General features: G+C 38.4%; 1 protein-coding gene across 1 annotated transcript in view; it reads left to right on the forward strand.

The window, feature by feature from the left end:
- LOC128646019 (cadherin-1-like) overlaps nt 1–17059 on the forward strand; it is a 306436-nt gene extending 289377 nt beyond the window's left edge. Inside the window, exon 15 of the mRNA XM_053699411.1 lies at nt 15992–17059. The gene's annotated coding sequence lies outside the window, so the exon portion shown is untranslated. The remainder of the gene's footprint in view (nt 1–15991) is intronic.
- The last annotated feature ends 8614 nt before the right edge of the window (nt 17060–25673 follow it).

Here is a 25673-nt window from a genome sequence, read left to right on the forward strand (position 1 = left end):
ACTAATGATTGGGATCATCTCTAATAATTATTTCTATTTTTATTACAGACAACCATTGGTCATGAGCATCAATCTTAGAAAGAGACGGAATGCCGCATGAAATGAAATTAAGTCATATCATATAAACATACAAATAAATGTTTATAAAGTTTCACATACATCTTTTAAAATATAGTGAGATGAAAATATGGAAGTTACTTTGATGTGATATGACTATGAGATATATATTTGATGTGATATAACTATGAAATATAAGTTTTATTTTAATATAATGTTAGATATGTGATGTTTCATATCAAAATGATCAGAAAATTCATTAAGATATAACTTATCCAAAACAAATATTATGAATAGTTGTCGCAGTAAATTATGATAAAAATTAATAACCATTTCATAGAAATACTGACTTAAGCTGTTTCAAATGTTGCTGTGTCTGTTTGTGCTGCCACCTGGTGTTATGTTGCGAGAACTACAGCAGAAGGTTCTCTCTGGCTGTTAAAAATGAATTTCCAAGGGCCAATCCGATTTAGACTTCCCAGATAACCAATGGGAAGGTCAGCTCCCGCAGGGCCACCCACAATTTACCAGTGATGGGAAAACCAAAATAAAAAGTGAATGCAATGGAGAGAAAGGAGATTTTCTGCTGAAGCCTAAAACTTGTAACTGGTTCCTGCTGGACGCGAGATACCCACTTTACTTGAGCAAAGCTAATCTACCCCTTCTCATTGATTGCGATATACACTTATGGTGATCTGAGGTAAAAATAATTCCTACCAAGAAATATTGGATATCGACCTGCTTTTTACTTTGGTAACGTATTCAAGGTTTTGTAAGATAAGTTATATGCATAGTCAATTTGTATTTAATAGATTTAAAGAAACAGTGTGTTTTAATTAGCATTTCACAGGCCTATATATATATTGTTTAAATCTGCGTCTGATTGACCAAGTAACTCAATCTATGCAAGTTCTGATATTGTCAGTTAATTTTTGTATTAGGATAAATTGCAGTTAAATAGCAGAATATATATTATCCTATTGTTTTATAAACACTGTTTAGAATTGTATTGCTTGGATGTTAAAGGTTTTTAGTCCCAATTGTGTTAAATAAATAAAAGGCTGAATTGTGAATGGTATATTTTTCTGGGTTTTGTAAGAAGGATAGCATATCTTAAGAGTTGGTTTTAACGCATATAAACTTTATTTAGTTTCCTTTTACTTGCAAATATAGTTCAATATGTTTATGGATATTAACTAAATAAAAGAATTCAGATATTTATATTAATTGTATGGTCTTAGTAGGTGCCTGGTTGATAAGGGTTGTCTATTTCTTCTGTATTGTGTTTATAACCCTGCCATAAACTTATATATATTATTTGGATAGCACTACTAAGATTTTCATAAATATACTGATAGTACATTTAAAAAAAAAAAAAAACTTTTTTTTAATTTGAAATAATAGCAGTCAGTTTCCATTCACACGTGTGCGTTTCAGGTCCTGCCAGGGCACAGTGTCACACAGTGCAAGTCATATCTGTGTACATACTTTTAAAAAAAACCCTTTTTTATTGTGAAACTAAATAGAAGTCAGTTTCCCTCACACGTGTGCGCTCCAGGGTCCTGCAAGGGCACAGTGTCACACCAGTGCAAGTCATATCTACTAAAACAGTAGTGTACATACATTTAAAAAAAAAAAACAAAAAAAACTTTTTTTACTGTGAAATAATAGCAGTCAGTTTCCCTCACACGATGTGCGTTCCAGGTCCTGCCAAGGGCACAGTGTCACACCAGTGCAAGTCTCATATCTGCTAAAACAGTAGTGTACATTTAAAAAAAAAAAAACCTTACACTACCTGAACGATACAACATCATACCTGACTGTTTTAAAGCACGTTATTCCAAACAATTTAGGAATGTTAGGTGATTTATGCCCTTTATGGATTAAAACCAGACTATGCATCAACTATGTAAATTTTCCATGGGAGTTTGCCATGGATCCCCCCTCCGGCATACCACAGTCCAGGTGTTAGTCCCCCTTGAAACAACTTTTCCATCACTTTTGTGGCCAGAAAGAGTCCCTGTGGGTTTTAAAATTCACCTGCCTATTGAAGTCTATGGCAGTTCGCCCGGTTTGCGACATCACTAATCACAATCTGATCATTATTTTTGAGAGTGTTAATTGCCATTCTCTCCCTATAACTCAGATTGTGGGGGGCTGCATTGTCGTTCAAGGTCTGTTTTCTAGCTGAAGGATGTCCTCCTGAACCAATCTTTGGTACGCATTAATATGGGGACCCCTATACTGGACTGGATAGAAATCAGACCTTAGTTTTGTGGGTTTGAAGACTTCGCTAGGTGGGGTTTTCATTTCTCTCACCACTATAGAGCTCAGCAAGTTGTACCACAGAACAGTAATATACATATCTACATAACCTTTATGCTCCCATTGTCTCTTATTTTTGATTGATTTTGAATTTTATAGTACCACAGAACAGGCCTCACTAAAAGATAAATGAGATCTGTCAGATAGAAAGGAAGCTGAATCATCAACTGTCTCCTCAATATCAACTTCTACTGGGTCTCTAGCGAGAGAGTAATAGCGCTTTAACGCCAATTTCCTTATAAATTTGTTTAGGTCAAGCAATGTATTGAAGCTTGAAAAGTTAGACGTAGGGGCAAAACCTAATCCCTTAGTAAAAACTTTGTTTTCATCAACAGTAAGATTATAATGAGACAGGTTAATAATGCTAAATCCAACAGTGTCTTTATTGTTTAAACAGTCTCTTTGTATACTGAAACCATCACCAATTAGTGTCCCTTCTTCTTCTTTAGTTTTCCTGCTCCTTTGTTTCCTACATCTTTTTCTTCTTCTCTTCCTGACATGGCCATCTGTCTTGTCTTGGGTCTCACCACTAAGGGTGTGTCCTCTGATTTGTCCCTTGTTGTGCCCTGTAAAAAAACAGAGGGAGGAGGGGAAAGCAAAGAAGAGACAGAAGAAGGGGAGGAGGAGCCAGAGGTCACATAAGAAGTGCCCATAAAAGACAATTCTGAATCTGAATTGTCCCCTTCAGAGTCACTGAAGACAACTTTCTTTTGATGTTTCTTCTTTTTCAATATGGACTTTGGAACTTGTGAAGTTGACTCTTGCTGGTCTTCAATAGATACATTCACTTTATTCTAAACTGCTGCTTTCTATGTTTATTCCTATTGGCTCTCTGTAGCTTTCTGAGGGTCGCCCAATTATACACCTTCTCAGTGTCATAGTCTTCCTTATCCCTAAGGAACTTCTCACTTTTTATTTTAGCTTGCTCCTTATCTTGTTTTACTATATTTTCACTGAGTTGTTTTTGAAAAGTTCCAAATTTAGTGGAGGAGGTATGTTGCTTTAAATCCTCCTTAAGGTTTGTAATAGTGGAACTCAGTGCTGAACGTTTATTATTTTTTACTCGTATTAATATTCTAATTAATTTGAAGGAACATTCTGAAAGTGCTGTGTTCCATTCCTCTGTGTCATCAGCATTATCGAATTGGAAGGAGGGATATTTTTTAATTCTGAGCCCTCTAGGGATCCTGTGTGAGTCTAAGTATTTCTGAAAGGCTATTATGTCCCATATTAATCTCAGATCATTGCTCATTGCATTTTCAAAAGATCGGTATACATTTCTCATGTCAGGATTCTCAGTATTAACTTCCTCCATAGAAAAGATTTGGTCAAAAAAATTCTGTCTATTGTCCATATTAAAAAGAACATCAGGGTTAATTTGTTCATTACTGAGAACTGATTCAGTCATATCAGAGCTGACTGATATAGTGTCTGCTAAACCTGAATCCACACCTGCTATGACTGAATAAGTGTTAGTTGCTTAGACAAAATTAAACAGCAGTTAGCGATCTAAGCTTTCTCACCAAACATATGTTACAGGAGCGTTGTCGGTAAAATAATGAAGGAGCTGGTATTTTAAACAGTCTTACTGCAATGTGTCCAAGTTACAAGTAGTTACAAATTGTAGCGTATGTAATGGTAAAAACAAGCGAGCAATTAAAGCGTAACACAAAGCGTTATATAATAAGCTGTAAGTGTACTCACTGCTATCGCTGTGCTATTCAGCTTGTGAACATTGGTGTTCGGTGCGAGTTCGGGTCCCAAACAATTCGGCATTGTGTAAAGGGCAAGGAGGATCCGATGACTCCAGCACACAATCTCCCTCAATCCGGTATGAACCGGAAGTAGAACCACTGCTGATCCTGGAGTGCCATAGCCGTGGGTAATGAATCAAACTACCGTGATACACAAGAGTAGAAAGTAATGGCAGGTGCTTCACACATATTTGGTTGCAAATAAAATCCCAAGTTTATTGGAAAGAATACACGGTAAATACCAATCCAAAGTAGCAGGGACTGTGCATCAAAAAATCACTGTCAGTCAGGCTATAGGTGTGGAACAGGCAACAATCTGACGCGTTTCGCGCCCCCCAGAGGCCTGAGACTGAAGGAGCCCACCAGAGACTCGAGGCAGGAGGCACACACTAGAGGCCAGAGCCCAGAGGTGCCCGACAGAGGCCCGTGACAGAGGCCCGTGAATGGAGGTGCCTACCAGAGGCCCAAGACCAGAGGTGCCTGTCACAGGCCAGAGACCAGAGGCACCCACCAGAGGCTCGAGTCAGCAGAGCAGGAAGGTTAGGCATGCCCAAGAACGGAGGCGCCCACCAAAAGCCCTAAACTGGAGGCGCCCATCAGAGGCCTGAGGCTGGAGACGCCAACCAGAGGCTTGAAACTGGAGGCGCCTACTAGAGGCCCGAGCCCAGAGGTGCCCGACAGAGGCCCGTGAATGGAGGTGCCTACCAGAGGCCCAAGACCAGAGGTGCCTGTCACAGGCCAGAAACCAGAGGCACCCACCAGAGGCTCGAGTCAGCAGAGCAGGAAGGTTAGGCATGCCCGAGAACGGAGGCGCCCACCAAAAGCCCTAAACTAGAGGTGCCCATCAGAGGCCTGAGGATAAAGACACCAACCAGGGGCTTGAAACTGGAGGCGCCCACAAGAGGCCCGAGGCACGAGGTGCCCACCAGATGCCCGAGCTCAGAGGCACCCAACAGAGGCCTGTGACCGGAGGTGCCTACCAGAGGCCCGAGACCGGAGGTGCCTACCAGAGGCACGAGACCAGAGAAAAGCTTATAATCTAATTCGGCATTATGGGACCTACATTTGTTTGTATTTAAAGTTGAGGTGTTTACAGGAGTATTGAATTATAGTTATGTTATGATGAGATGACAATGGAACAGTTTTCCATCTTGAGCCCATTTCATATTTGTTTTCCGGCCCTACTTTTGGTAATTTGCCTTGTTTAACGGAGAATGTGGATGGAACGAGGAGGAGGTGAAGGGGCTTTCTGCCCGACCTCACTTTTAGAGTAGAGTCAGGTAAAAAGCCCATAATCTAATTCAGCATATTGGGAGCCAAATTGGGAGCTAAATTTTGGATAAAAAAAGAGGCAGAGAACTGAAAAGTAGGTTCCGTGACAGTGCCCTTAAATGCAACCTGGCACAAAATGTGTATCTTATATTATGACCATAAAGAAGTGTTTATATTTAAAGTTGAGGGTGTTTACATGAGTATTGAATTATAGTTATGGTATGATGAGTGGACAAAAGAACGGTCTTTCATCTTGAGCCCCACTTCATATCTGGCCCTACTTTTGGTAATCTGCCTTGTTTAACGGAGAATGTGGATGGAAGGAGGAGGAAGTGAAGGGACTTTCTGCCTGAGTACTGGCAGAGTACTGAAAAGTAGGTTCCATGAACGTGCCCTTAAATACAAAACTGGCACTGAATGTTTATCTTACATTATGGCCATACAAAGTGTTTGTATTTAAAGTTGAGGTGTTTACATGAGTACTGAATTTATAGTGATAGTATGAAGATGGTAGCGAACAGTATGAAGTAGTTATATAAGTGGTAGATAGTTTGAAGAATTGATGAATGTGTGTCACACTCGGATGAGTGGGTTCAGGGGTATGGAGCTTATGCAAGGTGATGGCAGGCTAAGGACTGTCTGGAATACTGAAAGGGGCAAGCGGTATGTGCTGCTTTCTGGAATTACCCCTATTAGGCATGCTGAAGTAACAGACAAGCAAGTTAGTTTATTACACTGGATGAAGACTTCTGCCCGTCTGGAGGACCTCTTCTTCCCGGCTTGGATGAAGACTTCTGCCCGTCTGGAGGACCACTTCGCCCGACTTTGTTGAGGACTTTGGCCCGGTTGGGTGAAGACTTCTCAAGGTAAGGTGATCTTCAAGTGGTTAGTGTTAGGTTTTATTAAGGGGGGATTGGGTGGGTTTTAGAGTAGGGTTGGGTATGTGGGTGGTGGGTTTTAATGTTGGGGGGGGGGATTGTACTTTTTTTTACAGGTAAAAGAGCTGATTACTTTGGGGCAATGCCCCGCAAACGGCCCTTTTAAGGGCTATTTGTAATTTAGTATAGGGCAGGGCTTTTTATTATTTTGGGGGGCTTTTTTATTTTATTAGGGGGATTAGATTAGGTGTAATAAGTTTAAAAAAAACTTGTAATTATTTTATTATTTTCTGTAATTTAGTGGGGAGGTTTCCGTACTTTAGATAATTGTATTTAATTGTATTTAATTGTAGTTAATTTAGGGAATTAATTTAATTATAGTGTAGTGTTAAGTGTTAGTGTAACTTTGGTTAGGTTTTATTTTACAGGTAAATTTTGTCCTTTATTTTAACTAGGTAGCTATTAAATAGTTAATAACTATTTAATTATTCTACCTAGTTAAAATAAATACAAAGTTGCCTGTAAAATAAAAATAAAAACCTAAGCTAGCTACAATGTAACTATTAGTTATATTGTAGCTAGCTTATGTTTATTTTATAGGTAAGTATTTAGCTTTAAATAGGAATAATTTAGTTAATTGTAGTAATTTTATTTTAGATTTATTTAAATTATATTTAAGTTAGGGGGGTTAGGGTTAGACTTAGTTTTAGGGGTTAATAACTTTATTATAGTGGCAGCGACATTGGGGGTGGCAGATTAGGGGTTAATAATATAATGTAGGTGTCGGCGATGTCGGGGGCGGCAGATTAGGGGTTAAGTGTAATATTAGGGGTGTTTAGACTCAGGGTTCATGTTAGAGTGTTAGGTGTAAACGTAAATTTTCTTTCCCCATAGGAATCAATGGGACTGCATTAGGAGCTGAACGTTGCTTTTTTGCAGGTGTTAAGTTTTTTTTCAGCCGTCTCTCTGCCATTGATCCCTATGGGGAAATCGTGCACGAGCACGTTTAGCCAGCTCACCACTACCGGTATTGAAGTGAGATGTGGAGGTAAATTTTGCTCTCCGCCGGGTTTGTAAAAACCTGTAATACCAGAGCTGTCTGTAGGTGAGCAGGTGACTGAAAACTGCTTGTTAGCACCGCACACAATTACCAACAAAACTAGGTGTTTGTATTTAAAGTTGGTATGATGAGGTGGACAATGGACAGTTTTTCATCTTGAGGCCCACTTCATATTTCTTTTCCGGCCCTACTTTTGGTAATCTGCCTTGTTTAACGGAGAATGTGGATGGAAGGAGGAGGTGGTGAAGGGGATTTCTGCCCGACCTCACTTTCATAGAGGCGTCAGGTAGAAAGCCCATAATCTAAATCGGCATATTGGGAACCTAAATTTGGAATAAAAAAAAGAGAGTCAGAGTACTGAAAAGTAGGTTCCATGAACGTGCCCTTAAATACAAACTGGCACTGAATGTATATCTTATATTATGGCCATACAAAAGTGTTTGTATTTAAAGTTGAGGTGTTTGCATGAGTACTGAATTAGAGTAATAGTATGAAGATGGTAGCAAACAGTATGAAGTAATTATATAAAGTGGTAGATAGTTATTATTTGTGGATGAATGTGTGTCACACTCAGATGAGCGGGGGTTCAGTGATATGGAAGCTTATGCAAGGTGGTGGCAGGCTAAGGACTGTCTGGAATACTGAAAGGGGCAAGCGGTATGTGCTGCTTTCTGGAATTACCCCTATTAGGCATGCTTAAGAAACAGACAAGCAAGTTAGTTTATTACACTGGAACAGGAGACTTGGAGGCTGGAAGCAGAATAGGTAAGCAGGTGTGAACACACCAGAACTGGCGTCTGAGGTAACGCTCATGGTAGGACCAGGATACAGGAGTGCAAACTTAGGCTGAAAGCAGGAGGCGCCCACTGTGAGGCCCGAGATCGGAGTCGCCCACACAGAGGCCCCGAGGCAGGAGGATCCAACCAGAGGCCTAAGACCGGAGACACCTACCAGAGGCCAGAGGCAGGGGGTGCCCACCAGACACCAGAGGCAGGAGGCTTCCATCAGAGACCCGAGGCAGGAGTCACCCACCAGAGGTCCGAGGCAAGAGGTGCCCAACAGAGGGCCCGAGGCACCCACCAGAGGTCCGAGGGCAGGAGGCACCCACCAGAGGCCCGCACCCCACAGGCGCCCACCAGAGGACTGAGACCAAAGGTTCTCACCAGAGGATCGAGGCAGGAGGCACCCACCAGAGGCCCACGGTAGGTATAGGAACAGGAGTGCAAACCTTAGACTAAAGACAGGAGATACCCACCGGAGGCCCAGGGCCATAAGCGCCCACTGGAGGCCCTGAGACCAGGATGTCCACCAGAGGATTGAGACCAGAGGTGCCCACAAGAGGCCCATGGCAGGAGGCACTCACCAGAGACCCGAAGAGGTCGGAGGACCAGAGGCCCAAAAAGTGGGGGAAAAACAGTTAACCAACAGCTTCTGAGGACACGCTAACCTGGTTTAGCCCCTTAGAATCTACAAAACAATGGGAGCTGACATGTTGTAACTTAGGTTAATTTCTCTGCTGTGGTTAATTACGGACAGTTATAAATAGGTCTCTAGAGTGTGCAACCAATGGCTGTGTGGAATATAACAGTGTTATGCACTTCATGTGCATTGCTATTTCTTTAACAAAGGATATCTAAAGAATGAAGCAAATTAGATAATAGAAGTAAATTGGAATGTTGTTTAAAATTGTATTCTCTACATGAATCATGAAAGAAAAAACATAATTTATGTAAGAACTTACCTGATGTAGAATCTGCTAACCTTTTTAGTTACTATTTCCACACTAATATTACCTTTAGCTTAGGAAATCAGGACGCTGCTTGATGAAATTATTTCTTTTATTATACAGAAAATAAGTATTTACATAGAAACAAGTTGCTAACTAATGTAAGGGAAGGAAAGGGAAGTTGGAAAAGGGAGAGGGAGAGATGGAAGGGGAGAGGTGAGTGAGAAGAGAGAGCTTGCTTAGCCTACAATGGCAACTAACTTATATAGTCATTCATTCTTTCTCACAGCCCAGCCCACACTCTATGAATTCTTCAGAGACCAGATGACATCATTAGATCAGGGGGGGTTGAATGTGACGTCCTTAGGCTATTGGTGATAGGAACTGAGATAAAATCAGGGCCTTATAGTTTATGACACACCTGTGCTGAAATGCTAAAATGTTTGTAAGGGTTGTAAAATGTCTTAGTGAATCCTGTGGTATCCTTCTGATCTATTGTTTACATGCAGTGATTCATCAGATTTCCAACTCGTTTCCACTTGTCTTGTCACCTCTGAACTGGAACTGTAGGTCAGTGTGCATTTAACCCTTTGTATAGACAAATGTCCCTTAGCATTTCATTATTCAATAATGTCCATGGAAATAACAGTCTGATATTATAGATAGGTGTGTTCATTAAATACAACATTCCCCTCTTTGATCATTAAATCACTTATGATCATAACGTTGTACTGCTCACTTTATAGATTCTTCTGTGAGTGGGGCAACCTGAAATAAAACCATTCATTCACATCCATACTCTAAATAAATCCTAAAATACAATCCCCTTACAATGTGTAGCACATTCTAACAATCACATTATGAATATGATGATTAGATAAATTTTACAAATACAATATATATTTTTCCCGGTTAGAATTAACAATAATCTGAGATGTGTATCAAATCATCGGCATATTTAGAGTAATTATACATATGATACAAATTAATTGTTACATATCACACACAATCTTAATGACTACTACTAGGAGTAGTGCTCGAACTTTGCAAATTATTTTCTAGCACATTGTGAAATTTGAATGTTATACATATGTGACAGATTATAATTTATTAATACAAAATACTTGCTATCTGAGGTCATAAACAAAACGTAGCCTATAGCTTTGCAAAACATGTATACTAATGTCATTTTAACATTAAATCATAGTATCATTATCTGCTTCAAGGCATGCACACAGTCTTATAATCTACTGGTCAGCACTTAAAAACCTATAAGTAGACAATGTTATACTCTTTAAACATAACTGGCTTATGAAAAAAAAAATAATACTGAAAACCATTGCCCAGTGTGGCAAAACAGATTTAAAAATAAAAAAAAACTAATACGGAAGCATTTAAAAAAATGTTACCTATTGTGATAAAAAAAACAAAAAGAGAGAAAAAATAAAAATGTGCTTAAAAATACAAAAATGGTAGTGAATAAAAAATGTCCTTAAAAATAAAAAAATGTCCTTAAAAATACAAAAATGGTAGTGAAGGGATCCCCCGTTTGGTTCCTTGATAGAAAAGGAACCATATTACAAAAAATAACAATAATTCATTTTAAACATATAAAACAGAGACAACACAGAACAAACACAACATAAAAACAGTACGCCACACAAAACATGTTGCTGTTCTCTTTAAATATAACAGCGTTCTTAAATAACTAAATTTGGATTTTACATTAAATTATCCAATTTAAAATATCTAGTCTTCTCTACAGTAAATGATTTGTGCTTCTTTGGGCGATGGTATAGGTTGCTTCTGTAAGTAATCAGAATTGTTAGTTCATGACATTAATAACACAAACAAAATAACATAGACATATAAAACAGTACTTGAAACCATGACTTTTAAAATAAACTGGTTATGATCAATTGTTTGCAAACAATTCATTGTGACTATATTACATTTATGTAACTGATGAGCTCATCATAAAGTACCACGTGGTCTTTAAGAAAAAGGGGGAAATGCATTTCTTTATACTATAAACATTTTATTCATGGATAGCAACAACCTGTGAATAAAAATAAACAATTACAAAATTCTTAATTTCTAGAAGTAGACTGTACAAAGTTCACTTCTCTTCAAGTAATAGCCCTAAAAAAAAGAAACATAGCATTAATATAGACATATATACAAAGTAATTAAATGAAACAAAATAAATCTCTACTTGCCTATAGTAAAAATCTACCATCACTATACATGGAATACAGGGTAATAGAATGTAGAGAATAGGGACAGATTTCTGCAATTAATTGACAATATACACAGGCTGAGCTAAATTGTATATCAATAGATGCATTGCCAATTGTGTATAATTAAACAGTGCCCAAAATGGCCAGTTTATGTAAGGCATCTGAAATGTAACATTTGTCCCTTCTTTTTTGGATGAGGGCTCTTTGCAATTTTGCTGAGAGTCTTTTTTAGATGGGGGCTCTTTGCAAGTTTCCTCCCTAGTAGGTTCTTCTATTATTTCTTTCTTTGTTAAAGAAGATATATTCTGTTCCTTTTCACCTTCAAATAAAGCACTGTATTTTCCTTCCTTACTTAAATATATTTTGTTCTGCCTCCTAATGTAATTTTTATCCCTGATATCTCTCATGGATGTCACACATTCCCTCATGATGTGCCCAAACTTTCCACATTTAAAACGTCTCAAAAATCTCTGCTTTCCCTGACTCTCAGTTAGCATAGATATATTATTATGAGTAGCATTTTTATGCTTTGAGTCTTTAAACCAGTCTTTAAGTATGTTAACAAAGTTTGTATAGGAGCTGGCATTTCTAAGAGTGATTCTTGTACTACTGTCAATTAATGTGCATTTATTTGCCATAGAGTACAGAAAATTTGCATCATCTGGGGACATGTTAGGGCAGTTATAAGTTATCTTATACAGTGCAAGGTACTCAGTACAAAACAAAATCGGGTCATCTCCTTCCTTTAAACTTGCATTTGCTATGGCACTGGTACCTCTGGCATCACGACAACACATAACATACTGTAATTCCTTTAATCTGTCCCCTGAATTTCCCCAGTTTGCATCAATATCAGGAGACACTCCTTTATGGGTGCCTACTGGTGCCCTTAGCTGTGCAGCTACTTGTGATGGCAACCAGGCCCGAAGCAAAGCACAGGCATCTCTGTTGCCTAAATTATACTGAGTAATAACAGCTTCTAACTTATTAGAAAGGATTACAGGTGGTGTGGAGGTATCAAAGTGACCTAAAATATGGCACAAATTATTACGGTCTTGTATTGTAAGGGGGGCAGAGTTACTATGATTATTTACTTTAGTTTGTAATTGGGGGTTACTTTGTCTGCATTCTATTTGAGGAGTTAGAGTAGAGGGGACCTGGTTTAAAGTTAACAAAGAACTGTCAGGAATGTTAGGGGTTTGTCCATCTAGTTCTATAGTTTGACTTTCATTACCATCTACTTCTAAAGGACACACATGTGCTAGACTACTCCTGTAACAGTTGCATTTGTCTTGTATCCCCTGTGCTTTAAGAGACAAGATACATTGTTCCTTATTTAAAAGCTGTGATTCAGACTCCCATAAATCTGCCTTAAGTGATGCAATAACATTCTCTCTCTGCATTTCCTTTTGTTCCATACATATTACTAATTGTTCTCCCATGCCACACCTCACTTCACATTCATTAAGCCTCTCTTGTAGCTCAGCATTCAGTTTAGTAAGTTTGTCTATCTCTTCACTGAGTGTATCACACTCACATCTCTTTTCAGAGTGACTAGCAACAGCCATAATAGATTGACCAAGTTTATCCAGCTGTTCTATGATATCAGTTCTTTCTACCTTCCATTCCAAATCTTTCTGTTCAGCAATCTCTTTTATTCTTAGAAACATACTTAGTAAATTACTTAGCTCTCTTTTTTCTATGTCTTTCTGAAACAGTTTTCTACTTAGTTCATTATTGTGCTTTTCACATTGTTTAATTACATTATAAAACTGATGTGTCAATGGATCTTCTGCACATGTAATAAATGTGACAGAGGCATATTTCTTAATGTATTTCTCAACCAGTTCCATTCTTACTAACAATACACACACCAGATTCACACAACACACTATACACAGTACAGATGTACACAATGATCACACAACAAACTATACACAGTACAGATGTACACATTGATCACACAACACACTATACACAGTACAGATGTACACAATGATCACACAACAAACTATACACAGTACAGATGTACACATTGATCACACAACACACTATACACAGTACAGATGTACACACTGATCACACAACAAACTATACACAGTACAGATGTACACACTGATCACACAACACACTATACACAGTACAGATGTACACACTGATCACACAACAAACTATACACAGTGCAGATGTACACACTGATCACACAACACACTATACACAGTACAGATGTACACATCTAACATCAACAAACGTTTTGCATTATTAGCCTAAAATCTAGACCTAGAGGGATCTCCTTTTGAGCTGCATGTAAAACTGGCTATGCCTATTACACTTTTACCCTCAGAGATGTCTGGGTTACTCTCTTGTTTTCAAATTTTAGTAAACTTAATTCAGCAAGAAACAATTAATACATTTACTTTTCTGTAGCATACAGGAACATAACATAAACATAAAGAAACATATACTTACGGTACATGCAGCTTTCTCTTTACACAGTGACTTGTAGATCTGCACACTTCCCACACAGATAGGTCCAGTCTGGCCTCTATTCACAAAGAATTCTTGCAGCTCCCGCACCTCAGTTTAGCAAATTCAGCTGTAGTTCAACGTGGAATTAGTGATTTATCCACGTCCCATCTGGGGTGCCAAATGTAGAATCTGCTAACCTTTTTAGTTACTATTTCCACACTAATATTACCTTTAGCTTAGGAAATCAGGACGCTGCTTGATGAAATTATTTCTTTTATTATACAGAAAATAAGTATTTACATAGAAACAAGTTGCTAACTAATGTAAGGGAAGGAAAGGGAAGTTGGAAAAGGGAGAGGGAGAGATGGAAGGGGAGAGGTGAGTGAGAAGAGAGAGCTCGCTTAGCCTACAATGGCAACTAACTTATATAGTCATTCATTCTTTCTCACAGCCCAGCCCACACTCTATGAATTCTTCAGAGACCAGATGACATCATTAGATCAGGGGGGTTGAATGTGACGTCCTTAGGCTATTGGTGATAGGAACTGAGATAAAATCAGGGCCTTATAGTTTATGACACCACCTGTGCTGAAATGCTAAAATGTTTGTAAGGGTTGTAAAATGTCTTAGTGAATCCTGTGGTATCCTTCTGATCTATTGTTTACATGCAGTGATTCATCAGATTTCCAACTCGTTTCCACTTGTCTTGTCACCTCTGAACTGGAACTGTAGGTCAGTGTGCATTTAACCCTTTGTATAGACAAATGTCCCTTAGCATTTCATTATTCAATAATGTCCATGGAAATAACAGTCTGATTTTATAGATAGGTGTGTTCATTAAATACAACACCTGATAAATTCATTTCTTTCATATTGGCAAGAGTCCATGAGCTAGTGACATATGGGATATACAATCCTACCAGGAGGGGCAAAGTTTCCCAAACCTCAAAATGCCTATAAATACACCCCTCACCACACCCACAATTCAATTTTAAAGAATTTGTTTCTGATTCTATTCTGAAGGCTTTGTCTGCATTTCCACCTTCAAATAAATGTAATAGGTCTTTTAAAACTTCTCATTTAGTTGATGAAATTTCAAATGACCAACATTATGATAATTTATCCTCTTCTGATGAGGATCCATCTGATTCAGAAGATCCTCCTCAGACATTGACACTGACAAATCTACTTATTTATTTAAAATTGAGTATATGCGTTCTTTATTAAAGAAGTGTTAATTTCTTTGGATATTGAGGTAACCAATCCTCTTGACGTTCAGTCTAATAAACGTTTAAATGCTGTTTTTAAACCTCCTGTGGTTTCTCCAGGAGTTTTTTCCTATTCCTGAGGCTATTTCTGATATAATTCTAAGGAATGGAATAAGCCAGTTACTTGTTTTATTCCTTTTTTAAGGTTTAAAAAATTGTATCCTTTGCCAGCAAAATTTATAGAGTTTTGGGAAAAGATCCCCAAAATTGATGGGGCTATTTCTACTCTTACTAAATGTACTACTATTCCTATGGAAGATAGTACTTCCTTTAAGGATCCTTTAGATAGGAAGCTTGAATCTTATCTAAGGAAGGCCTATTTATATTCAGGTCATCTTTTCAGAACTGCAATTTCTTTGGCTGATGTTGCGGCTGCATCAACTTTCTGGTTGGAGAATTTAGCGCAACAAGAATTGGATTCTGACATATCTAGCATTATTTGCTTACTGCAACATGCTAATCATTTTATTTGTGATGTTAGATCCATGTCTTTAGCTTTATTAGCTAGAAGAGCTTTGTGGCTTAAATCTTGGAATGCTGATATGACATCTAAATCTAGATTACTATCTCTTTCTTTCCAAGGTAATAATTTATTTGGTTCTCAGTTGGATTCTATTATTTCAACTGTTACTGGGGGAAAGGGAGTTTTTCTGCCTCAGGATAAAAAACCTAAGGGTAAATCTAAGGCTTCTAACCATTTTCGTTCCTTTCGTCAGAATAAGGAACAAAAAACTCTATCCTGCCCCCAAGGAATCTGCCTCCAATTGGAAACCTTCCTCAAATTGGAATAAATCCAAGCCTTTTAGGAAACCAAAGTCAGCCCCTACTTCCTTCTATATACAGATCAATATTTAATACATAACTAATTCTACATCGCCACCTACTGACCAAGTTGCTAATAACACTTACTCAACCTAGATTTTTTTTTTTTTCCATTTTCAGGGGATGAGGTCCTGTCCAGGTATTTCAGTAACGAACGCATAGCACCAATTATTGAAGAAAGTGTTTCTTCTCGGAATTATTTTACCAGATCCTCATCTGATAGACATTTGGTGAGAGGCACAGACTATATAAGGGGAAGCCGCGGTCATTTAAATATGGATTTACACAATACCGCCACAATGCCCTATCAGGAAGAAGGTGCCAGAAAGCACACTACCCCATCATCTACAAAGACCACCAACACAGAACCATCACTACTAGTCAGCTGGTTTACAAAACTAAAACTTTTGACTCGCTGATAATTAACAGACTGTTGCCATACAGTGCCTTTGTTCCTTAATGGCAGTATTATGTAAGAAGCTAGTTCATGGATGTGCAGCTGTTACCTCTTCCACCTTCAACTTGCCCGACATGGAGAACACCAAACTTTCCAACTGGCGTATTTTTTTACATTCTGCCATTTGGTAGTTTTACATACTATGCACCAAAATTTGTAAAACAATAAAGGAAACCCTATATTTGAAAACCAGTGGTATTCTTGCAAGAGACTAAGATTATTTTTTTATTTTATGCACTGCTTGTTGTCACTTGTCTTTCTTTTTTAGATATTTTTTTTTTTCTGTGTAGCCATTTTTGCAGTTTTCATACATAATCACAGATTGTTACCTGCATTATTTCTACATGGTTATTTAATTATTGCAGTGCAAGAAACAAATCATTTATTTTCACATACTGTCAACTCCGGATTACGCTTTTTACCAAAGGGTAATTTTATTTAAGGATCAATTGTAGGAGTTATCATTCCCTTTAAGAAGATATAACTAATTATACGTGTGCTCTACATATTATTTTCCTCATGCTTAATAATCAAACATTTAATTATTTCTCTCTTTGTAATCTTCTACTGAAGATTGGTAATACTTAAGGAAAATGTGTTTAAACTTGCTAGAATGACCATTTATATGTTTATATATATCACTTTTTGTGTTACTGAATTGTCTGCAAATGGTTGCCTTTACCACTGAGCACTGTAAAGCCAGTGAGGAATAAAAATTTACTGTATAACTAGTTATTTGTCAGGTATAAAAAGCCATTTGTTTCACTAACAGGGATTACAAATATGTCTTACAGACATTGATGCCTTTTAATTTGCCTTTTGCATATAGTGAGGCGCTTATGCCTCAATTCAAAATACCTCTTTTTCTTTCAGTCTAATACACTGGTTTTCAAACCTGTCCTCAAGTCACATTTTGAGGATATCTGAACTAGATCACAGGTGAAATAATCATGGTTATTAAAGGGACACTGAACCCAATTTTATTCTTTCGTGATTCAGATAGAGCATGGAATTTTAAGCAACTTTATAATTTACTCCTTTTATCAATGTTTCTTCGTGCTCTTGCTATCTTTATTTTAAAAATAAGGCGTCTAAGCTATTTTTTTGGTTCAGACCCTGGACAGCCCCTTTTTTATTGGTGGGTGAATTTATCCACTAATCACAAGAACAGCCCAAGTTGTTCACCAAAAATGGGCCGGCATCTAAACTTACATTCTTGCTTTTCAAATAAAGATACCAAGAGAATGAGGAAAATTTGATAATAGGAGTAAATTAGAAAGTTGCGTAAAATTGCATGCTCTATCTGAATCACGAAAGAAAAATGTGGGTTCAGTGTCCCTTTAACCTGCTCTCACTCAAGGTAATCCTGAAAACCTGGCCTGTTAGGGAGGCATGAGAACAGGTTTGAAAACCAGTGGTCTAATATTATATGCTCCACAAAGGTAAAAGCGTTGTTTATCAACAACAGGAACAGGCAGAAAACTAGACTGACCACCTGGGCCTCAGAAATGTATAAAAAGAATGGACATAAAATATAAGTGATCTTGTGTTGTGTAAACAATATTAATATATTATGCACTGTAAACAATTTAAGGTGAAGTATTTGTTTGGTTTTTTTTTAAACAATATATAGACCAATATATTTTTCCATCAACACCAATGTGATATAAGTAAAATAAATTCTGAATCTGGTCATGTTAACATTTGAATTTTCTAAAGTTAAAATGCAATAAATGATGTAGAAATAGTGTTAGCGATTTTTTTTTATTCTTCTGCAAGACCACTAGTATGACAAGTATTGGAAATGAGGTTTTATGGGGGTTTAGTTTTTTTTTTTTTTTTCTTTAATGATTCAGATAGAGCATGCAATTTTAAGCAACTTTCTAATTTACTCCTATTATCAAATTTTCTTTATTCTCTTGGTATCTTTATTTGAAATGCAAGAATGTAAGGCCCATTTTTGGTGAACAACCTGTGTTGTCCTTGCGGATTGGTGGATAAATTAATTTACTAATAAAAATGTGCTGTCCAGAGTTCTGAACCAAAAAAGCTTAGATTACGTTTTCAAATAAAGATAGCAAGAGAACGAAGAAAATTGATAATAGGAGTAAATTAGAAAGTTTCTTAAAATTGCATGCTCTATCTGAATCACGAAAGAAAGAATTTGGGTTCATTGTGCCTTTAACCCTTTGAGTGCTAAGCACTTTCCCACCTGGGTGCTAAGATTTTTTTTAAGTTTTTTTAAATTTTTCTATTTTTTGCACAATTTTTTTTTTTAATATTTTATTTATAACCAACACGGGGTACAATAGTAAATTAAGTATACATGAGACACCACGCAGGGTGTATTAAGAGGTTACAAAGTTGATGAAGCCATATAGTAAGATGTGACTGTCAATTACAGATATATCAGGTACATTAAAAACTCAATGCTTACAGTTACAGTGGAGGTTGCAGGAATCTTCTACAGATTAGAGAGCAATCTAGTATATACGCATATGTACCTCAATGTTGGGGTTTTATTATTTTTAACCTAAAACAACTAAACTAAACAACAACTCAATTAAACTAAACTAAAGTCTTTGGGAGAGGGGAACTATGGGAGTAATATAGAAATACTGTGTGTATGCATTTACTTAAAGGGACATTATACTGTAAAATAGTTTTTCCCTTAATGTGTTTACAATTGTTTTTTACCAACTGCAGAGTAAAAAATGTATGAAAATTAGCTTTTTAATGTTTATTTCTGTATATTAAAGCTCTGATTTTGTGTTTTGAAGCCACAGCCTAATAAAATAGGTTGAGCTTGTAGATATAATCAGATCTTATTACTGTATCACATTGTGCACATATACCTGCTTCTTTATCTTATATCTGTCCTTAAAACAATCACCAATACTTTGAGAGAACAATGGAAAATCAACATTTTATTACCTTATCTCTGCTTTATCACACTGGGAGTGTAATTTCTTCTGCTGGCTGTGTTTACAAAGCTTATCTATAGCTGGTACGCGCGGCCACAAACTTTCAGAATAGGTGGGGATACCACATGCTAAATTAACAATTTCAAATGCCAATATAAGGGTAAAGGAGCTACTTGTAAACAATTTAATACACTCCAGCAGGTAAAGTGGATCATTGGGAACAAATTAAAGGGGAGAAATTTTTTGAGTAAACTGTCCCTTTAAGGATGTGGCATGGGGAGTCTGGACGGACTTATGTATCTAGGTGCAGTGTAAAATAGGGCTTTCTTTTATATGTATAATATGAGAGACTAAGGGGAGGGTTGTAAGTCTTCAAAAGTAGAGCGAACCTTTAAGGAACTGCTGTGCCTTTAAATTATACAATAAATAGATGTTGAAATAAAGAAAGAGGAGATAAGACGGTGCTATATTTGCCCCAAATTCTAGAAACTGGTAGTATATGCAAAAATGCTAAAAATTAGGGCAGTAATTGATGAGTTTGTAAGTTTTATCAGCAAGATTACCTCAAGTATAATGAACCAGTAGTCCTAAGAGACAATCATGACAATCTGTGGCTGTGGGCAGCTAAAAGCGAAGGATGATAGTGGGGTACAATATGCTGTGACTATTCTATGAGATTTTCAATACCCTATATGGTTGGGAGCTTTTAAGTATAGATCATGGTGTAGGACACGTAGCCAGATCCATAGGAGTAAGACTATACTAGGGTTATCTATATGTGTGCAGAGTGAAATAAACATTTCCTATACAATTGTATCATATAGACCTGAAGAGGGAGATGCAAGTATTTAAAAATAGAGAAAAACATTAAATGAATTGAGAAATCATAGACTGTGCATTAGGTGAATACCAGGGAAATAAAATGAAAAGTAAAACAGTGTTGTGTCGATCATGATTCTGAGAGCTGATAATATACAATTATGTTATTTTGAGGAAAGCAATAGACTATTTTGCAGGGTGCAGCGGTGAGATCCGATAGATTACCATGGCTAAAATGAACCAATAATGATATCCAGGGGAGGGAGAAAGGGAGGTAGTCCGTGACAGGAAGTGGATTATAGGGGACAAAGAGTGATAAAGCTTAGCCTACTCACGAATACGATTGTAGGCGGGTATGCGCACAGTCAAACTGTATTTGAACTGTTTCCTCTGTAATATTAAAAGTTTTTCACGAGCACAACAGTTTAACTCATTCAGAACTACTAACTGGTGTATAAGACATTGAAATAGTGAGCACCTGCTGTGCTATTACCAGCCCTTCAAGCAGTTAGCATAATCAAATAAAATAACAGGAAGCATTCATGTTACCACATTTACAAGCGCAGTGAAATTGATAAGATGACGGCTTGACTTGCAGGTTATCTCAGCAAGAGCAATCAAGTCATCCCAGCCAAGGTGCTAAGGACAATCAAGCTGACACTAGATATAGTAGCCTTTTCTACGGAATTACATATGGAGCTTGAGGACTCTCAAACCCGCGGGGACATATCTGAATTGTCCAACTCTGCTCGTAATGAGAGCAGCGTTTCAGATTTTGTCATCTGGGGAACAAAAGTAGGTCTACAAACTATAACAAGCCAAATATACAACAGTATAACACATTATCCAACCAACATTCTCACAGGATTGGGTTAATTTATAGACGTTATATATGTTATAGTGGGATCTAAGCTAGTTGGTATGAGAGCACATTGCTGCTAATAAAATGTACTGCCCAGATGGTATACTTTAACATCTCAGAGGGTAGGAGAGTAAGCGCAGCAAAACAATTAATAATAGGCATACATGTAGTAAGACCAACATATACTATAGACCGAGCTAAAAAACAAAGTAATACAACCGCTGAAATTGCAAATTTACAGGAGCTGGACAGATGCCTCCAGATACTAAAAGGTGCTGGGTGTTTCACAGTTACACAAAAGCCGGGCGAAGGCACCAGTCCATGTAGAGTTCCGCCACACAGTCAGCTGTTATATATGGCCGCAACCATAAACTGATTATCCGACCCCCATATGAAGTGGAGCATGGCATACATGCCTCAGAGAGAAGCAGTTTGTTTGCAGGGGCGAAAGGGTCTGCTCCGCAGCGGGAATTAGATACAGCGTTTTGATATGTGAGTAGCCACCACCACTCGAGTCTGACTTCAGGATTTTTTGTAAAATGGTTTCCTGCGGTGGGGCAATTACAGCTGCAGCCCGTCTGCTCCGCTGTGTAACGTGGGTCATGGAGCTGCAGTCATCTCCCAACACACACAGTGCATCGGTCGGCACGGAGGTTGCGGCGTCAAACTGAAAAGGATTTGGATCACAGAATGTGGGGTCGCCAGCGCTCCCACCTCCACAGAGTGTCAGTAGTCCTGTAGTCTGTAGCGGTTCTATAGCAGTAAGTCTAGGGTAGATCAATGTATGGGGAACCTTTACGGCACTCACTGTCTCCAGCTCCATCAGGACCAGGTGGTTTGTTTGGGGTAGGGAGATAGGACAATGTGACCTCTCTATCCCCTCCGTGACACCGCTATCCAGGGCGCCTTCTTTTAGATTAGTAGGTGAGTTCTGCTGAGAGGCAATTAGGCATGTGGAAACTGTAATAGGGTGCTCGGGGAAATTGAGCCCCTGCACTTCGCAGATAAGTTCCCCCATAGAAGCTGCTAGGGAATCCAGTATTGGTGTAAAAACGTCTATTAGGGCCTCCGCAATGTGCGCCATCTTATTTATCAAAGTGTGCACGTCTGCAGGTCCAAGAACTAATTCTCACTTTTCAATGCCTTCTCGGAGGCCAGGGGATGTAATTTCCTGATCCTAAAAGTTTCCCGGGCACAATAATTGCCAAGGGAGGTATGGACGGCTGAAGATTCTACCACTAAGCACTCAAAAGCAGATTTCAGTCACGGAGCCTTGTAAGCCTGTGGTCATCTTGGTGAGCCGCCTGCCGGAAGTCTCCTTTTTGCACAATTTTATTTTAACTTTTTTTTTTTTCCAGACCCCAAGACTTACACTGTTGGAAAGGTTAGGCAATTACCTTTCCAATGGTGGGTCTTGGGGGTCTGTAGCTGCTTAGATGCCTGAGATACAGGCTTCTAAGCAGCATGCTCCCTGCTCCTATACTTAACATTGTTAAGTATAAAGTTGCGCAGTGACGTCATCACGTTATTGCGCGTGACGTCACCACGCAAAACGGGAAGCCCGGGTTGATGCCTGTCACTCTACAGGCACAATCGCCGGGGTAGGAGCGGGTGGGAGCCCCCAGATCTCCCTGAAGTTGGGAGAGTGCTAGTGACGGCTCTGAGTCGTCATTAGCACCAGAGTGGGAAACTCTGTGAAGGCTCAGAGCCGTCATTAGCACTCAAAGGGTTAAATATTTTTGTCAAATGTAGTTCATAATTAGTGTGTAATGATAACACTAGTTTATAACTACAATCTCTTTCTGGTGTTTCTCACAAGAATCAATCCCTTCTGCTGTTTACCACAATATGAATGATGAAACCCCCGACTCCCACCACTGATCACCCTCCAGCCCAATGTTTTTCAAACTTTTTTCCCACCAAGACCCACTGACATGATACCACAAGCTTTCACAACCCTGATTTTATGCTTGGTCTGAAGAAATATACAACAAAATAGCTGCAATTTTTGGCAAAGTGACTAAAATTTGTGAGTACTTTATATATGATGGTAGTGAAACGTGAAAGTATTGTAAAACATAATTTATGTAAGAACTTACCTGATAAATTCATTTCTTTCATATTAGCAAGAGTCCATGAGCTAATGACGTATGGGATATACATTCCTACCAGGAGGGGCAAAGTTTCCCAAACCTCAAAATGCCTATAAATACACCCCTCACCACACCCACAAATCAGTTTAACGAATAGCCAAGAAGTGGGGTGATAAGAAAAAGTGTGAAAGCATCAAAAATAAGGAATTGGAATAATTGTGCTTTATACAAAAAAATCATAACCACCACAAAAAAGGGTGGGCCTCATGGACTCTTGCTAATATGAAAGAAATGAATTTATCAGGTAAGTTCTTACATAAATTATGTTTTCTTTCATGTAATTAGCAAGAGTCCATGAGCTAGTGAGGTATGGGATAATAAATACCCAAGATGTGGATCTTCCACGCAAGAGTCACTAGAGAGGGAGGGATAAAATAAAGACAGCCAACAAAAGTTTTAATCTTAATAATGAAAAAAAACTGAAATTATAAGCAGAAGAATCAAACTGAAACAGCTTCCTGAAGTACTTTTCTACCAAAAACTGCTTCAGAAGAAGAAAACACATCAAAATGGTAGAATTTAGTAAAAGTATGCAAAGAAGACCAAGTTGCTGCTTTGCAAATCTGTTCAACCGAAGCTTCATTCCTAAACGCCCAGGAAGTAGAAACTGACCTAGTAGAATGAGCTGTAATCCTTTGAGGCAGAATTTTACCCGACTCAACATAAGCATGATCAATCAAAGACTTTAACCAAGACTCCAAAGAAATGGCTGAGGCCTTCTGACCTTTCCTGGAACCAGAAAAGATAACAAATAGACTAGAAGTCTTTCGGAAATCTTTAGTAGCTTCAACATAATATTTAAAAGCTCTAACTACATCCAAAGAATGTAACGATCTTTCCTTAGAATTCATAGGATTAGGACATAATGAAGAAACCACAATTTCTCTACTAATGTTGTTAGAATTCACAACCTTAGGTAAAAATTTAAATGAAGTCCGTAACACCGCCTTATCCTGATGAAAAATCAGAAAAGGAGATTCACAAGAAAGGGCCGATAATTCAGAAACTCTTCTAGCAGAAGAGATGGCCAAAAGAAACAAAACTTTCCAAGAAAGTAATTTAATATCCAGAGAATGCATAGGTTCAAACGGAGGAGCTTGTAAAGCCCTCAGAACCAAATTCAAACTCCAAGGAGGAGAAATTGACTTAATGACAGGTTTTATACGAACCAAAGCCTGTACAAAACAATGAATATCAGGAAGATTAGCAATCTTTCTGTGAAACAGAACAGAAAGAGCAGAAATTTGTCCTTTGAAGGAACTTGCAGACAAACCTTTATCCAGACCATCCTGAAGAAACTGTAAAATTCTAGGAATTCTAAAAGAATGCCAGGAAAATTTATGAGAAGAACACCAAGAAATGTAAGTCTTCCAGACTCGATAATAAATCTTCCTAGACACAGATTTACGAGCCTGTAACATAGTATTAATTACTGAGTCAGAGAAACCTCTATGACTGAGAATCAAGCGTTCAATCTCCATACCTTCAAATTAAATGATTTGAGATCCTGATGGAAAAAAGGACCTTGAGATAGAAGGTCTGGTCTTAACGGAAGAGTCCAAGGTTGGCAAGTGTCCATCCGAACAAGATCCGCATACCAAAACCTGTGAGGCCATGCTGGAGCCACCAGCAGTACAAACGAACGCTCCTTTAGAATTTTGGAGATCACTCTTGGAAGAAGAACTAGAGGCGGAAAGATATAGGCAGGATGATAATTCCAATGAAGCGACAACGCGTCCACTGCCTCCGCCTGAGGATCCCTGGATCTGGACAGATACCTGGGAAGTTTCTTGTTTAGATGAGAAGCCATCAGATCTATTTCTGGAAGTCCCCAGATTTGAACAAAATGAGGAAATACCTCTGGGTGAAGAGACCATTCGCCCGGATGTAACGTCTGGCGACTGAGATAATCCGCTTCCCAATTGTCTACACCTGGGATGTGAACCGCAGAGATTAGACAGGAGCTGGATTCCGCCCATACAAGTATCCGAGATACTTCTTTCATAGCCTGAGGACTGTGAGTCCCCCCTTGATGATTGACATATGCCACGGTTGTGACATTGTCCGTCTGAAAACAAATGAACGATTCTCTCTTCAGAAGAGGCCAGAACTGAAGAGCTCTGAAAATCGCACAGAGTTCCAAAATGTTGATTGGTAATCTCGCCTCCTGAGATTCCCAAACCCCCTGCGCTGTCAGAGACCCCCATACAGCTCCCCAACCTGTAAGACTTGCATCTGTTGAAATTACAGTCCAGGTCGGAAGAACAAAAGAAGCCCCTTGAACTAAACGATAGTGATCTGTCCACCACGTCAGAGAGTGTCGTACAATCGGATTTAAAGATATTAATTGTGATATCTTTGTATAATCCTTGCACCACTGGTTCAGCATACAAAGCTGAAAAGGTTGCATGTGAAAACGAGCAAAGGGGATCGCGTCCGATGCAGCAGTCATAAGACCTAGAATTTCCATGCATAAAGCTACCGAAGGGAATGATTGAGACTGAAGGTTTCGACAAGCTGAAACCAATTTCAGACGTCTCTTGTCTGTTAGAGACAAGGTCATGGATACTGAATCTATTTGAAAACC

This window comes from Bombina bombina, chromosome 1, assembly GCF_027579735.1.
Source record: "Bombina bombina isolate aBomBom1 chromosome 1, aBomBom1.pri, whole genome shotgun sequence".
NCBI classification, from domain to species: Eukaryota; Metazoa; Chordata; class Amphibia; order Anura; family Bombinatoridae; genus Bombina; species Bombina bombina.